Consider the following 17,817-nt stretch of genomic DNA (forward strand, 5'->3'; position numbering starts at 1 on the left):
GAATCGACCTGTACTTTGCCTCCTGTGTTATTTTAAATACAACAGCCAATAGATAAAGCCAGTTGATGAAGTTGACACAACTTCCCAAGATTCTTCAAGCGTTAAAATTTCTTAAAAAACCGCAAAAATCTCAAAGAAATCGATCCCCTAAATTCCTTCGCGGATGACTGCGCAATTACAAATATCGCTTTAAGCGGTCGTTTCCTTACCGCGCATTTTTTGAGTCTTGTGTATACGCACAGACTAGGTAATATAGATTTGATGGTATAGACCAGGAAATGCACACGCACGCACCGAGCGTGCACACTCGACCGCTTATGCCGATCGCCACACACACATATTACATGGGGTTAAAAAATGTATGGCAGCTGACGTCAGCGTTCCGTGGCCCTCGGGTTAGTCTTTAAGTTAAGTTAGTCGTTAAGTTGATGCTATAAAAATGTTTCTTATGAAGTAGGTGTTATGTTTAACAATCGACACGACAATTTGAAGCACTAATTTTTGTTTAAAACAGTGTGCGTAGTAACAACACCTTGTAGTTTGATAATTAAATCATGTGCTTTTTAGGGTTCCGTAGCCAAATGGCAAAAAACGGAACCCTTATAGATTCGTCATGTCCGTCTGTCTGTCCGATTATGTCACAGCCACTTTTTTAAGCAAGACATCAAAATCCAAATGAATAGGCACGGTATATTAATTGCTTCTATACATACCTTAGAATACCGCGCCGTTTTAGTTTCAGATTAACCATGCAAAATAAATCGCACAGACCATCTGCAATGCGATTAACGCAGCGTTAGTCGCACAAACCAACCAGCACCCTTACCATCGCCTTCACCGCGCCGGAAAATTCCTATTTGAGAGCTATAAATCAGTTTTCCGTTTATTAAAACACCCCTGCGGCACCACGACCCCTAAGTCATTGGGGTTGTTATCGGTAAGGACTCCAAATATAACATAATGGCCTCCTATCGCACCTGAGTATTTACGAACCTAGAGTAATAGTTGCACACGTCATGATACGATTTCAGTGATTTTAATTATTTGAAAGGATCTGGCCGCTACTAAGCTTCCTACAGATTACATTTCATTCTTACTCATACAGCAAACTCACTATAGAGATTTCCTTAAAAGAGGTTCTCATAAAAATATCTTTCATACACACATACACAGTTATGATGGAGTCAACACTAATCTCGTTATATATGCTTTTCTAGTTAGTTAAATCTAGTTTTCCGAAACTTTGGTGAAAACTAATTTTTACCTGGGATTTTTCAGGCCAAACTAGTTTGCTACTTTTGACTAAAAGATGCACATAACATCAAAAAGTCGTTTTTTAGGGTTCCGTAGTCAACTAGTAACCCTTATAGTTTCGCCATGTCCGTCTGTCTGTCTGTCTGTCTGTCTGTCCGAGGCTTTGCTCCGTGGTCGTTAGTGCTAGAAAGCTGAAATTCGGCATGGATATATAAATCAATAAAGCCCACAAAGTCGTACAATAAAATCTAAAAATTTAATTTTTTTGAGGGTACCTCCTCTACACGTAAAGTGGGGGTGATTTTTTTTTTTGCTTCATCTCTACTGTGTGGGGTATCGTTGGATAGGTCTTTCAAAACTAATAGGGGTCTTCAAAAAACATTTTTTGATAAAGTGTATATATTCGGAGATAATAGCTCCGAAAGAAAAAGAAAATGTGTCCCCCCCCCTCTAACTTTTGAACCATAGGACCAAAAAATATGAAAAAAATCGTGGAAGTAGAGCTTAAAAAAGACATTAAATGAAAACTTTAGCGGACATGATCAGTTTAGCTGTTTTTGAGTTATCGCAAAAAGTTTCCCCTTCATAGTAAAAATACTTTAATTAGGTACTGATTATGCAAATTTGCCTATTTGTTTAACTCGCGTGAAAGGTACCGTTTTATCCCTTGGTTAACAATTTACTATACTTTATGCTCCAGTTTAGCTTATTGTGACGGAAGAGTAACTACGGAACCCTACACTGAGCGTGGCCCGACATTCTCTTGGCCGGTTTTTTCTTATTTAACTAAGGAAAACACGTTTTACGGTAACATCTATTCTATTAAGTTTCAATTACACTTTCACCACTATTGGATAGAATCTAAGTACCTTTATTATATAGGTATTTTATTTTATTCTCTTGCTTTTTCGAGCCCACTCATAAGGCGAGCGTGAATTGAAAATGGCGTGTCATAGATTTGATGACGGACATATCCCATTAAATGTAATTGTTTTTGTAAATATAATTAACTGACTGTTAAAGTATTTGCATGCCATTTGTCGCTAGACATGTACTATTCTTATAGCATGTTATTTCACATTAATATTTATTTTAGGTGTAAAAATTAATTTTGCACGCCATTTTGTGGCTAAACATGTATTGATACTCAACAATAATGTACTTACCATCTTATGTATACCATGTTTATCGCAATAAATTATTTCATTAATTCATTCATTCAATCATTCATTCAACAGGCGTATTTTGATTGTAATTGTAATTAAAGGTTATGGAATTTGATCTGGATATGATCTATCAGTGTCAAAGATGACATTTCTTCACATACGCCTCCAATTCACCATCCTTATCCGGAACGCGCCCCCGTCATCCCTGCAGCTAGGGGCGTGTAGTGCTCTTTTTAATCTGTGCCCGTAATCTTCGCCCGAACTGTTGGCGGATAAACGCTGCATTGTCGACCGCAAGGGGACTCAATGTTTGGACGATAAATTTTGTGCCTGATAATAAACAAAAAATATTTGGCAGTAGATTACTTTTGCAGATTTACCGTGTTTGAATATCGTTTTTAAGCTGTTTCCAATGTTTAAGATGTGCCGTTTTAAAATTAAGGTCTTCATAATACTTAACTGATAGTTTATTTAGATTTAATTACGAGTAAGAGGGACGTTGTGTGACAGGTACCTTAGGGAGAGGGTGCTAATTAATGCGCCCTTGCATCCAAACCAACATGCCTATAGCCCTGGCAAATCTACAGAATCGGCACTTCATGCAGTGGTAAGTAAGATTGAGGTGGCGATCAAAAACAGATCCATGTGCTTAGGAACCTTCATAGACATAGAAGGGGCTTTCGACAGGACCAGGTTCAGCAGCATTACAGCAGCACTGGTAAGACATGGCGCGAATGCAGTTATGATAGAATGGATAAACAACATGTTGAGCCAACGAACCATCAAACTCGGGACGGGCGAAACACAACAAGCATTAGTGGCAAAAGGATGCCCCCAAGGAGGAGTCCTATCACCACTACTATGGAACCTGGTGGTGAATGACCTGATCACCACACTAAACAATAATCACTATTACACAATCGGCTATGCTGACGACATAGTGATACTGACGAGCGGCAATCATTCAGGTACGGTATGCGATGTTACCCGCTCTGCACTAGCCATCGTGGAGCGCTGGTGTATTAACAACGAACTCTCAGTCAATCCCAATAAAACTGAGCTGGTTATGTTCACCAACAAACGCAATTTGGGAAACTTCTGCCTTCCCAAACTGTTCGACACTGAACTCCAACTATCTGCGGAGGTAAAGTATTTAGGGGTAATACTTGACAGCAAATTGAATTGAAGTAATCACTTAAACGGCAAAATTGACAAAGCCACAGTCGTATTCTGGCAATGTCGTAGAATGGTGGGTAGAACCTGGGGGCTAACCCCAAAGATAACTCTATGGCTTTACCAGGCAGTCATACGACCAATAATAAGCTACGGTGCAATAGTTTGGTGGCCACGCACCAAACTATCCACAGTTGAAGCAAAACTACAACGACTCCAGAGGTTGGCCTGTTTGGCGACTACGGGCTGCATGAGGACAACACCAACCGCGGCCCTGGAAGCTTTACTGGGCCTGCCGCCGCTGCACCTCTTTATACAACAGGAAGCGCTAGCTTCGGCGGTACGTCTCAAAAAATCGAATCTCTGGAGACCACCTAGGGTACCACACACCGAGATCCTCTACGAGGCGATAGGTAAGGAACCGCTAATAGAAGCGGTGACTGACAGGATACCCAGGCAATACATCTTCGACAAGAAATACAAGATACAGTTACACGAAGAACCTCGTGAAGGACTTAACCCGAGAGAGCTGAGAATCTTCACGGATGGATCAAAGACAAGGTCAGGCACTGGCGCGGGAGTATTCTCAGAGGACCTAAACATACATATCTCAACACCACTAGGCGCCCACAACACAGTCTTCCAGGCAGAATGTATGGGCATCATAATGGCAGCACACGCAATCGTCTCAAGGAAAGTAGAGGACTACCCCATCCGCATACTCTCTGACAGTCGGTCAGTACTGCAAGCTCTGCAAGGTTACACTTTGACCTCAGGGCTAGTCTACGAATGCCACAAGGCTCTGTCAGAGGTAAGCACCACCACCAGCGTAACTCTGCAGTGGATTAAGGGACACAGCAACTCGCGAGGGAACGATGCAGCCGACATATTGGCGAGAGGTGGCTCGGAACTGAGGGTGGCAGGACCGGAGCCAATCATACCTCTGCCTTATGCCTGGCTCCGGAACATGCTGAGATGCAACACCAAGGTAAAACACCAACAGTACTGGTCTAACCTAGGCACGTGCAGGCAGGCAAAGGAGGCCCTCCCGACAATCGACCCCGGTTTGTCGAGGAGGCTGAGACAGCTGAAGAGGCCACAGCTCCGGCTATTGACTGGGGCCATAACCGGCCACGCCCCACTAAACAAACACCTACTAACCCTACGTGTTACAGATAGCCCCCTCTGCAGAGCGTGCATGGAGGAGGAGGAAACAGCCGCCCACGTCATTCTTGAATGCCCAGGGGTGGCAGAATACCGGGCACAATACCTCGGTTCTCCGGGGTCTCTCCCAGAAGTCGTCGGCAACATCAAGGGTCTGCTAGGCTTCCTGGTAGAGCTGGGTTGGCAGGAGTAGTGCCGTCAACCCACCATCACGCAAAATAGGCGCGAATTGCGACGTCGAGTTGCGGAAACCCAGCCCGCGAATACGAATAAACGAATAATAAACGAGGGACGTGATCATCCATACAAAAAGAGAAAAAATATTTCCACTCCAACATTTTCCATTCGCCGTGATTTCTTAGTATATTATTGACAAAATGAAAAACTAGGAGTATAGGTTTTCCTTTTTTTCAAAATTTGCAAAATCTAAAAAAAAAAAAGTGAAACCTATATAATATATTATGCTGAAGCGATCGAAATCAAGAATAAAAGTGATTTGTTAAGATTTAGTTAGTGGAACCATTTTCTCCCGAAATGGAATTTCATAGAAAAATTACCGTTATTTTGTTAGATTCAAAAAGCTGTTCTTCCCTCATATTTTTTCTTTTCATATTATTTTTACTGTACACTGTTAAAAATTTTAACCGTATATTTTTTTGGGTGGTTGGAATATAACTGGACAATTCCCATTAGATTATCGGTGAAAGAAAACATGGTGAGGGAACCGTTTCAATCCCAGAACCTTAGTTTCTCCTCTATTGAAGGTCAGATGGCAGTCGCTTTCATAAAAAACTTTGAATACTGATTATGGTTATGTTTTATCATTTGATATATATCATGTATGTATTGTATAGTATGCATATATATGAATATGTTCATATTTCAAACTATATTTTTTATTGATTTATTTAAACTTTATTGCATAAAAGAAAAACTTAATGTACAAAAGGCGAACTTAATACCACGAGGCATTCCCTACCAGTAAACCTTTCGGCAAAGCAAAGAAGATAGTATAGGCGGTACATTTGGAAACCAAAAGAAAACATCATAAAAACCTTATAAAATGTATACCTACTCATATATAGTATATCACTAGTCTACTTAAATAAAAATTAATAATATACATATGCTATATAAATATTAACCAACAAGTCAGACAGATAATAGTCAATTCTTGTTTGAACTGCCAACTTTGGGCTTGTTTAACATAATTAAGACATACGTAGATGGAAAACGCTGCATGCTTCACTAGCCACACCAGTAAAAGTTATCTTTAAAATGGCGCTAATTAAAACGATAGGGAAGTAGTCAAGCACAAAGCAATTTATCTTATAAATATTTTAAAAATCATCATTCGCTTGCCCTTATCCCATTCATTTGGGGTCGGCGCATCATGTATTTTTCTTCCACATCTTTCTGTCACCCGTCATCTCATCGTTCACTCGCGTTCGTTTCATGTCATCTCTCACACAATCCATCCACCTTTTCCTAGGTTTTTCTCTCCCGTTCCATCCCTCCACATTCATTCGTAATACCTTTCTCGTCACGTGACTTTCTTCCCTCCGCATCACATGCCCATACCACGCTAGGCGATTCGCTCTTACTTTTTTATATAAATATTTTTAAAAAATCCCTTAGTAATTTACACAGAACCCTAATGGCTCTCAAAAACCGTTCAATTACGACCCTGTCACACACAATGCCCATAAAATGATTGCTTGAGCCTATGCCTCAGTGGCTAGCGCCCAACAAAGAATAAATGATTTGATTGGAAAATTCAACTTACACCGTCCCGTTGTGCAAATGTGGTTTGTTCATCAATTTCGCCGTCATCAGAAGTTGGCACATGCTTTTTTGATGAAAAACGAGCGAATGTTTTGATAGGATTCGATATTGTGTTCGGCCAATTTTAGGGAAAAGGTATCTGCGGTTTATTTGATGCTATTCCATATTAACCTCTAGCCGACCTAAAATCAAAACTAGCGAAGATAAATATTTGTCCATCCATTGTATGGAATGTGACATCTTTTTATAGGCCCTGGGCGGCTAGGTGTAAATAAATCATCATTGGCCAGAGCATCTTGACAGAAAGATGACTGTTACAGCGACAGTTTATTAAGAAGAAGAAGAGGTCCGTGCGCCGTCAGAGATCGGAGGTGCGACATCTTTCCCAGTGCCTGAGGTAAATAAATAAATATTAAAGGACATTATTTTATTTGTTATACAGTCCGATTTGAATGTACACTGACATCATAATGACGTTATTTTTTTATATTTGGTATATAAAAAACTTTTTGTATGTTGTTGACACAATTAAAAACTAGGTTTATTGGTTTTCCTTTTTTCAAAATTTCCAAAACAATTTTTTTTTTCAAAGCTATTCTTGTGGAAACTATTATTTCGTTAGGATCGCAAAGCTATTCTTCCCTCCCAAGAAAAGCTCGTAAACGTAGACGCAATTGAAATAAGAAGTGGTACAACGCGGAACAGTGAATTTGCTATTCACAAATTATATTAACATAAGTCCATTGTCTTCCTAATACGGGTTTAGCACGTGTATGTCAACTCGAGGGAAATCAGCTGCCAATGCCACACTCGACCTGGTTTAAACAGGTTAATTAATTGAGAACTAAGGGCCTTAGGGCTCGTTAAGTGTTCCTGAAAATCTTCAAAGAAACTCAGACAATCGTGGCACTAGTAATAAGAACAGATCGCTTACTAACTAGATTACACACATGGGTCCACATCGAAATTCTTTTCGTTGTCTTGTTTTGGACGAGTGCTATTGATGTTTTTTGAGCTGTAGATTACATTTAACAGGAGTAAAATTAAAAATTAAATTACATCTCGTAGAAAAAGCTTCACTCCGTTACATAAATACACACATCCACATCCACACCACACACATCGACACACACACATCCATTAAGGGTCTACATTTTTTGGGGACAAAAAACAAGACAACGAAAATATTTTCCAGATATCAGATTTTCATACCATATTCTTGCGTAACATGGTAGGTCAAACACATATCAGAAAAAAGGTCTCCTCTCTGGAAAACTCCTAAAAACTCGGGTACATAATAAGGATATATCACGTTATTCTTATTTGAGTCTCAAGTACTGAAAAGAGGTATCTCAACTGTAATGCCGCAGTGTAAAAATTACCTTTTGATTTACTTAATTTTGCGATGTCTACAGGAAAGACGCAAAAATATGTGTGATAGCGTGTGGAACCATATAAACCTACATTTTAGAACGAAAGTCACAGCTGCTGGATCATTAGATCGTAACGTAACATCTTTCACATCGCTCATTATATAGACTGTGCCGCTTTGCTGCCGCCCTAGGCCCGGGCCTACTCTGGCCTTAGGGCAAATCCGACACTGAGAGCTTGTAATATATTGATATATTAATTTATTAATATATTGATATTTTAATTTTATTTTATGTAATTTATATGGAAATATTTTGATTGTTTGTTGTTTTGTGTTTTTGTACAGGTAACATATGGATCTTGTCCGAAATAAATGCTTTTTATTTCATTTTATTTTTTATATTTAGGTTAAACTTAATAGTTTAGGGTAAACTTAATAGTTTACCCTAAATTATATCACATTAATACACGTCGCATTAATTGGCACCCCCATTAATAATTTAGGCGTAGAATCGCGTCAATTACAAATATCAACAAAAGATTAGTAGATAGATCATGGCTTTTCTAGTTCTGTTGCAGAGTGCTAAGTAACTACTAGCCGTATATACTAAGTATATAGACTGTGCCGCCTTGCTGCCGCTCTAGGGCAGCAAGGCGGCACAGTCTATATAATAGGCGATGAGAAAGAGGCGGCTAGCAGTGACTGCAAGCTTTTTTTTAACTTTCATGTTAATAAAAATAGATGTAAAATGCTTTTTATTCAAAAAAAGGCTTAGCTTAATTAGCAGCTTTACACTGTTAGCTAACGATATGCGGAGTCCATCTGGGTAAGTCTATGGCTAGTAAGATTAGGAAAATTAAGGGTCTAGAAATTAAAAGGGTCTGTTATTTACAAATGATTACGAATTTGCAGATTGATTTTTTTATTTATTTACCTTTGACTTTGATTTTTTTTTCAAACTAAATAATTAGATACTTTCTTTAAAAAAAACTTCGTTCGCCAAAATGCCTCATCGTGGTTTACATATTGAACACCCAGCTGCAAAAGTGCATGGCCACTTCATGAATGTCCATTCAATGTCCATTCAATTGTATAATTAATTGATTATCAATTTACTATATGACGTAGCTGTTATCTGTGATGATACTGATGATGACATAAACTTAACTTATAATATTCCAAGTCCAATCATAAATGAACATGTTGAATGCCATTGATTTCCCTCTGTCAAAAAAAAATCATTTAAGAATTACATATGGAAAAAGTAAAAAAAAAGAAAAGAACTCATTAAATTACAAAAACACTAAACTGAGAGAGTTTTAGCTAAGACTAGCTGGCTAACTTTATTTTATCCTCACCCTTTAACTTTTTGTTAAGAGGGATATCCTTTGACAAAACATCTTTACATTTTTTTATTTAAAAAAACATCTTCCTAGAGTAAATATGAGAAACACCTCACAAGCTTTTCCAGCCATGCCTCGTTAGCCCTCAAAGGAGAGTGCGATTTGCCAACTTAGTTATGCGGGCGGGCAAAAGTTTAACTATCCGCGTTGCGTACTAAAACTACGACCACTCATAGATGGCAGCACCTCTTCTGACCGAATAAATAAGTTTGTATATTATACCACCTGGAAAACAAAAGAATTAAGTCGCTATTATGTTTGTCATATTTTGTACTTTTTCCGTTTGTGATAAGGTTGTTTTTTAATGTTTTTGATTAATAAGTTACTTCAATTTAATAGTGGTGGTTGTGAGTTAAGTGCACGCATGTCACTCAGCTTTCCATGCAAAATGTTTAAATGGATAAAACGGTAATGAAAAGGGGTCTCAGTGGGCATTTTCTACGGTTCGTTACTTTCCTTTGCCGCTTTTAGTATTTAAATGGTATTTTAATTCATTATATTCAAGTTGCGCCTTTCCGTTGGTGTTGTCGCTTAGACTAATGAGTAAAATTATACCTACAGGACGTTTTAAAATTAAATAACATAGAATAGAATACATAAAAACCGGCCAAGTGCGAGTCGGACTCGCACAGGAAGGGTTCCGTATCTATAAAAACGGTTACCCATCCAAGTACTGACCCCGCCCGACGTTGCTCAACTTCGGTGATTGGATGAGAACCTCAAGATTGGAAAGAAATATTTATTTTATTCTGTTTTTAGTATTTTTTGTTATAGCGGCAACAGAAGTACATAATCTGTAGAAATTTCAACTGGCTAACTATCACGGTTTAGGAGATACAGCTTGGTGACAGACGGACGGACGGACAGCGGCAGCGCCGCGCCGCTTCGCGTTCGCGAGTTATTTGCTTACGTAAACCGCTGCGTTACAGTACAGCCAAACTCATCTTGGCCGTACATTACTTGTAAATAATTACATACATAGGAATCATCCATAACTAGACTAACTACAAATACAGGGTGTTTATTTAGTCATCTGCAATAATTTACGGACTAAATATATTGGTCATATTGAGCAACTTTTAAAATGTCAAGGTTACACAACCAAAATGCATGAAGCAGACAATTTTTTTGCGATTTAGGGGTTGGTCCTATAGTAAAAGTTGCTCAGTATAACCTATACATATATCTACCCCGTAAATTATTGCAGGTGACTAAATACCTAAATAGCCTGTGTTTATGATATGATTTGAACCCGGGACCTTCTGCTTCGTAGGCAGGGTCACTACCGACCAGTTTAGGAGGCCACAATAAAACATATTCTGTGCAACAAATAAATTACAGGTTAGTTAAGTATAAATAAAACATTAGGCCGTTAAAAGCCAGGATCAATAGTCTATCCTCAAAAACGTTTATACGGCTCTAACATTGTAAGCCATGTTTACTGCTTTATTTAACGACCTTTAAACTCCGTTAAGTCGATCGAAAACCGATAAAGTTGAGAAAATTTTATTTCCCCCACTTGTTAAGTGAATTTACGAGTTAAAGAAAATTGCTGTTCTGTCTTACTGCAGGTTATTTTAATGGTTAAATTACCCCCTTTTCCTCCAAATAATGGATAATAAAGTATGGCCTTAATAGAGTGCTGGCGTGGCGAAGGCTGGCGTGGATCCGCTCTGGACCGAACAAAGTGGCGTGCTCTTGTGTTGGAGGCTGGCTCATTTTGGGTCATCGGGCCAGCCAAGTAAGTAAGTATATGTATAATTCCCCAGAGTTAAGCTTTCTATAAATCAAATTTTATAAAAATCGGTTCAACCGTAAATTAACGTGGTTCTGTGAGCTGTAGACCTCGCGCGTATAGCTTAAAACTAAATGAAGGATTTGCCACACTGGATGCGTTCTGCGGGCTGCGGTCAGGTCAAATTGAACGCAGTCTGCATTATGTATGAACAACATTGTCGGTCAGGACAGTCGGTCAGCGGTCCAGACTGGGAAACCGGTCAGCGAACCGGGCGATACGGACAAGGCAGACAGTATGACCTATATATTCAAGTCATAAAATATTGCAGGTCATTAAAAAAACAATCGTGTGTGTAGGCAGAATATGAGCGGTTGTTATAACAGTTTCGCCTTTGGCTAGCTACGCTTATTCTTTAGCTCAGGGAGAAACTTAAAACGCCGAAAACGGCGGACAAAATTTGTTCTAGGTCAGCTTATCTTGTTATATGTATCAATGCTACGAGCCCATGGCATTTTGAAATTTAGTGAAGTAGACATTATGCAAATTAGGTGGAATAAGCCTTACTCATTATAACAAACGGTTCGGTACTTTAAACTTTATTTTTGGATATTGCTGTGTTGTGTTAATCCATGCTGTTTTCAGTTAGAAGAAGATGTAAGTTATATGGGAACGTCAAACTGACAGTGACCGCCGCCCGCCGCCCGCTTGCTCGCCTGCCCGTCGCCCGCTGCCCGCCTACCTGCCCGTACGCGTCCTTCCGTTCTTTCCGTGTGCTCGCACGGTCAGATCAGATCGCATATCTATTCAAAATATAAGAGACCGACAATGTTGTTCATACATAATGCGGGCTGCGTTCAATTTGACCTGACCGCAGCCCGCAGAACGCATCCAGTGTCTGTGTGGCAAATCCTATGTACTCTATGCCTCCGCCATTTTGAAAAATAACAAATGCCGCCAGCATCCTCGGTATAATGCTTCAAGGGCCTATTTAAAATTTAAACTAGTTATTAATTTAGTTTAGTATGTGTACAGTTACTTTAATACCTTTGTATGTAATTATCTATAATGTAAATAAAGGCATTGCTCTATTTAAGCAAGAAGGAAAACTATAAAGTAAGCCATTTCCGAACACGGCGCCTAGCCAAGATGACAATCGTGTGTAGAAAACGAAACGGTTGTCATGTTGTAGCCAACATGCCCACTGATGTCATTAATGTATACCAACGATTCCTGAGTCACCAAATCGAACACAAGGTGTACTCAACACCTCAAAATCATCGTCACGAGAACGGCCGCAAACCTGATTACCGGCGGGCAGCCGTCCATACATATTCATACGCGATGGTAATGGAACATTTCCGTGCGCCTGCTCTTTAATGCTGCATTCTGTTTTGGAAGGATTTTCGCTTTAGTGGGAATAAAGTGGTCTAGAAATTAGAGCGATATATGGTAAAAAACGTGGCATCCGTTCCATACATATTCATAGGCGATAGTAATGGAACATTAGGTAATGGAACATTGCCGCATGCGCCTGTTCTGGAACTGTTTAAACTATTTAAAAAATGCTTAAATTATTTTCCACGGATTTTTACATAAATACAATATTATAGATGTTTTTTGTAAGTCAGTGGACGAAATATTAGAACGTACCTACTTACAACTTACAATGTCCAGAATAACATTTCTTTCGTTTAACGAAATGTCCTTTTCTATCTGAAATTCCTTCTTATAATAGTTATATTTAATATGTTTTATTTAAAAATTATATTTGATGTGTTTTTGTCTCACGGATCTTTTGTTATTAAAATTCGTAACGAAGTACAAAATGCATACAAGTAAATTATGTAACACTAACACTTCCGCATAGCACACATACTAGCGTCCTCGGCATTTTTTAACGCGACGTCCAGATTACAGGTGATATAAGCGAAGCGTTTGACATGTCTCTTGGAGAGAAGTATGGAAATATAACTTTTTTTTCACGTTTATTCTAAAATAAAGTTTCTATTTATTATATAAAATTAGGATATACCCATTCAAAACAGTAGTATACAATAGTAATAGTCCAATAGTAAATATATATAAACATATATAATACGGGTAGTTGAAAATGTTGTCACAAACATTAGCTGATATTGTATAGGTATATACTTAAGCAAAATGATTATCCAATTTTTAGATTTGTGTACCAACTAACCTTTGCTGCATTTCTAAAAATAGCGGTGGTTCCCTGATCCCTTTAAGACAGGTTTACCTAGTTTATGGCTCAGGGCACTATTCCTAGGCTTTCCAAAAAAAAAAACTGAGTGCTTTCTCACCGGCAGAAAACAGATAGACCGCGAGCCAGGAACAGATTTCCATAACCAATCGCCTCCCGGGCGATAGCTCGTATAGTGGTTAACGCCTATGTATGATGAACCCTCGTGGACGTCAGCTCCCGCTTCGTTGATGAGTTGAGGAATGGCAGCCACCGAAACACGTAAAAAAATTGACATCGCCTCCCGTTTGATACTTTGTTAGATGATAGTTTAGATGCTGTTGATAATTTAAAAAATCGTCAGCCGGTTGCATCGCGGTGGAAAGAACGTCATCTGGTCCCAGGAACATGTAAAAAATCATCTAACAAAGTATCAGCCGGGAGGCAATGACTGACGCTATACGCTCAAGGCCCGCGGTCTAAGTCGTCCTACCGCGGACCTCTCTATCGCTCAAATATTTAGAACGATAGAGAGACTGATAACGATATTTCGCTTTTCGTTTTCCGCGGTAGGCCCTGGGACTCAAGCTGCTGATGCTTGTAGGTATGGGGTGTAGAAAGAGTTCTTGGTTCTGCTAACCTGCCGTGTCTAATTATTACGAGATTCGCCTTCTGCATTTGACTTTCTAAGCTAACTATTGATCCGGCTATTAATTTACTCCAAACGGCGTATCTCATTTCATACTATGTAGTCTGTAACACAACGCTGACACAGAGGGCTACATGCATTATGCTAAGCACCTTAAAACGACACGTAAAGTGCCAGTTTTGCATCCTGTAGCTCTTAAAAAGGACGTGCGTTTGACGTTTTTCCCCTTTTTGCCCTCGTGATGTGCCACTGTTGGCACTTTAACTTTAAGTGGGGTTGCCTTTGATTTTAGGTCAGTAGTACATGCTTTAGAGAAATTTATGGTAAACTAGGCATGTTTTTATTGTAACTGAGTAAGGTTAAATATACAAGGTAATATATTTGTAAGTAATTAACTGAGTAGATATGATACGATACTTAGATAAAAGAAGATATTTAAAACGCAATAAACATGCCAATTCGCACGTACGCTGACTGATGTCAGTGGTACTGATGTATGAGCAGAGAGCCTACCGCGAACCATATTCGACGTGTTGCCTCCCTGTCACACTTACGTACAAATGTACAAGTGCGACAGAGAAGCAACACGTCGAACGTGGTTCGCGGTAGCCCATCTGTACGCCGCGCAGCAGACACGTGAATTAAACCGTAAGAATTACCTTAATCTATCCGTTAACCAACGGAAATTACCACAAGCAAATTCAATCACCGTCAAATCTCAAGAACAAATAAAACCAACGTTCCGTATTCAAATGTATGCGACAGTTGGTGGGATAATCGGTGGCGCAATTAAAACTCGTGCGATTGGATGTCGCTCGCTGTGAATATTTATCAGTGATACCACGGCTATGAAAATTTGATAGTTCGGTTAAGGTAAACGTACACAACCTGGACGAGGGATGTGACGTGCGTGGTGAGAGAAATACAAATTATGACAGTGCACTGGAGAGAAAAATCTGAACTTTCATGATACGATGTCTTCATATTCGATATTTGAAAGTTGTCAACTGTCAAATAACTAATGTGCCAAATTCTCACAGCGCGGATTCGCCTACGTGGGAATTTATATGAAGCAGGTACCTACAAGTATGAGCGGAAAGATAAGTAGTTGAAAGATCAGTTTTTAACCGTCGTCTACATAATTATATACACGATTGCTATACCCCTCGCGTCGAATAATGGTCCGTACGACAATTCATTTTATGTGAAGGAGCTGTCACGAGTTTCACATAAAATAATGGAAGACATTTTTTGAAAGTTTTATTTTTAAATTAAGCCCAATCAAAACATATTTGAAGGAACTGTCATTGGTACGTTTTGATTTTTTAGTAAATAAGGCATATTATTCCATAAAATCGTATATTGATGACAATAACTATAATTATGACTGATGACTAATGATATATTTCTATCGTAATTTGAATTGTATTTTAATATTAAATGTAATTTATTTCTAATTTATTTATTTTATAAGTTATAACATTTGCATTATTTAATTTGATTTTAGTTCCCTTTGACATTTGTATGCCAACCGGCAAAATGTTTTACAAATAAAGCATTATTATTATGTACTCTTAAGGAATCTTAACAGTTACGACGCCATGAATTCAGGGGGCCTACCGCGAAAACCGAAATTCGCAAATTGCGGAGATCTTTCTCTTTTACTCTCACTAAGACATAATTAGAGTGACAGAGAAAAATGCCCGCAATTGACATATTTTGATTTTCCCCGTAGTCGCCCAGGTTCTTTTCCGAAGTACTCCGAACACAGCTCGCTGAGCACTGAGCGGACAACTGTGCGTGCCAGGGTTGGTAGATATCATTGTTTCTGAATAACCTATAATTAGTTATTATACATTTTATAAGCAATTTTCATGTGTACCTTAATTTAGAACTTTATTTAACCCTAAAAAAAACAAAATATATTAAGTTTAAGTTAAACATTACCTAAATAAATACGAATACGGGACTTCGGATGAATGTCGTGACAATAAGGCGAGTACAAAAACCCGCAGCAGATGTCGCTGCCGTCTAGACGATTCCGTAGGTTATTTTGTGGGGGAGGTTTTTTACTATTTACCATTAATTTCTCTCTAGGCGTCAAAAGTTTGGATTGTTAAAGGTAGTTTGACTGTCTGTGATTCGAGAACATAGAGCTTCTCTTGTTTTCTTTAATACTATCATCTACAAAAATCTTAGTCATAAAGATAAAAAAAGATAATAAAGTGTGAGTGAGTCCTGGTAATCACGGGGAAGTAATTTTTACCGTTTCCTTCGGATAGAGTTATTATTATTATTATAAGGCTATACGGTATCCCACTGCTGGGCAAAGGCCTCCCCCCTCGATTTCCACTCGTTTCGGTTTTGAGCAATCTCCGGCCAGTCGTTGAGATATGCATCCAGGTCATCCCGCCATCTCCGTCTGGGCCTACCGAGCGTGCGTGCGTGCGTGCGTGCGTGCGTGCGTGCGTGCGTGCGTGCGTGCGTGCGTTTGTGTGTGTGTGTGCGCAATGACAAGCTTTTCTAATCTAAGGTCTAATAATTTTCCAATTATCTGCATAATTTCACATTTAAATCCACGAAAGGATTTGTATATTTCAAATGTCTAATCTGACAAGTTAACCCTCAAATTCGGGGGGTTAATACAAAAAGTTCATTAGTATTCCGTGGCTCAGGTGTTCATGCTTTTAAGCCTAAGGCATGAGAGGATACCCTGCAAATAATGTATCCTCATATATACACTGAAAATAATGTTTGAATGTCTGTAACTCGAAATTAGGTTACTGCTTACAGAAATATTGAAACTTGATTAGTATTGAAACGCGTTTAACCATTATTTAGTCACTCCTCTGGAGTTGCCGGCGTACATAGGCTACGGAGACTACTTACCATCAGGCGGGCCGTATGCTTGTTTGCCACTGACGTAGTATAAAAAAAACACCCGGTTATCCATCATACCTATGTGGAAAGTCCAGATATCACTTTCCTAAAAGAAACTGCCGAACAGCGTTATGCTCTATGAACACACTATTGACATTGGCGAAATCATCATAAAGATGGAAGCTATATTTTCAAAGACTAGCGACCCGTCCCGGCTTCTCACAGGTTACACAAAACCTTAACAAATTATCAGGCTTCCGAAGCACGGTATTTTTAGCACGGTGAGCTATGGAGTCGTTGTTAACTTTAAAATTAAAATCATACTCATCTTCATTAATTTAATTAATAAAATAAATAATAACTATAAAAAAATACACCACCATCTTCATTGACGTATAATAAATAATATGCATGTACTACAATACAATAAATCCATAGAACTTGTAGCTATAGGAATGTTCTTCATAATCTTCACGTGGTATGACGTGTACGTTGTACATTTCATCAGTCCAGTTGTATAATGTGTAAATAATTGACACTTTTTCCATGTTCTCTGGAGTGAAACATGTTCTATGTTAGTTAAAATTGAACTTTTGACTCGAAAAATATTGTTCTCCAATGTAGAAGTGAAAGTAACATGTTTTAGAACTTCCTCAAATGGCTGTGAGCTTGCCATCATTTGTATTTCATTAATATCCGGGTTCATTTCAAGAACTTTTCTAATTTATCTTTAATTGTGTCAAGGCCAAAACATATTAGGTACATATAAGTAGTCAGAATATTTTAAAACGACCCGCACGAACTTAATCAATAAGATTTTTTTTTTCGGACGGCTATGAATATCGTACATCATGGTCAGTTGTGATAGAAACAAAGTAGTGATACGAGTACATTGCTTGCTAAATTATGCATAATCCATATTTTATAAACTGTGTTCATTAAGGCCTAAACTAACTACGCTTTGATTATGATATCGTACCAAAAATACACGCTGTAACCTAAACTAAACCTTCCTCAAAATTCACTCTATTGATAG

Source organism: Cydia pomonella, chromosome 19, assembly GCF_033807575.1.
Source record: "Cydia pomonella isolate Wapato2018A chromosome 19, ilCydPomo1, whole genome shotgun sequence".
NCBI classification, from domain to species: domain Eukaryota; kingdom Metazoa; phylum Arthropoda; class Insecta; order Lepidoptera; family Tortricidae; genus Cydia; species Cydia pomonella.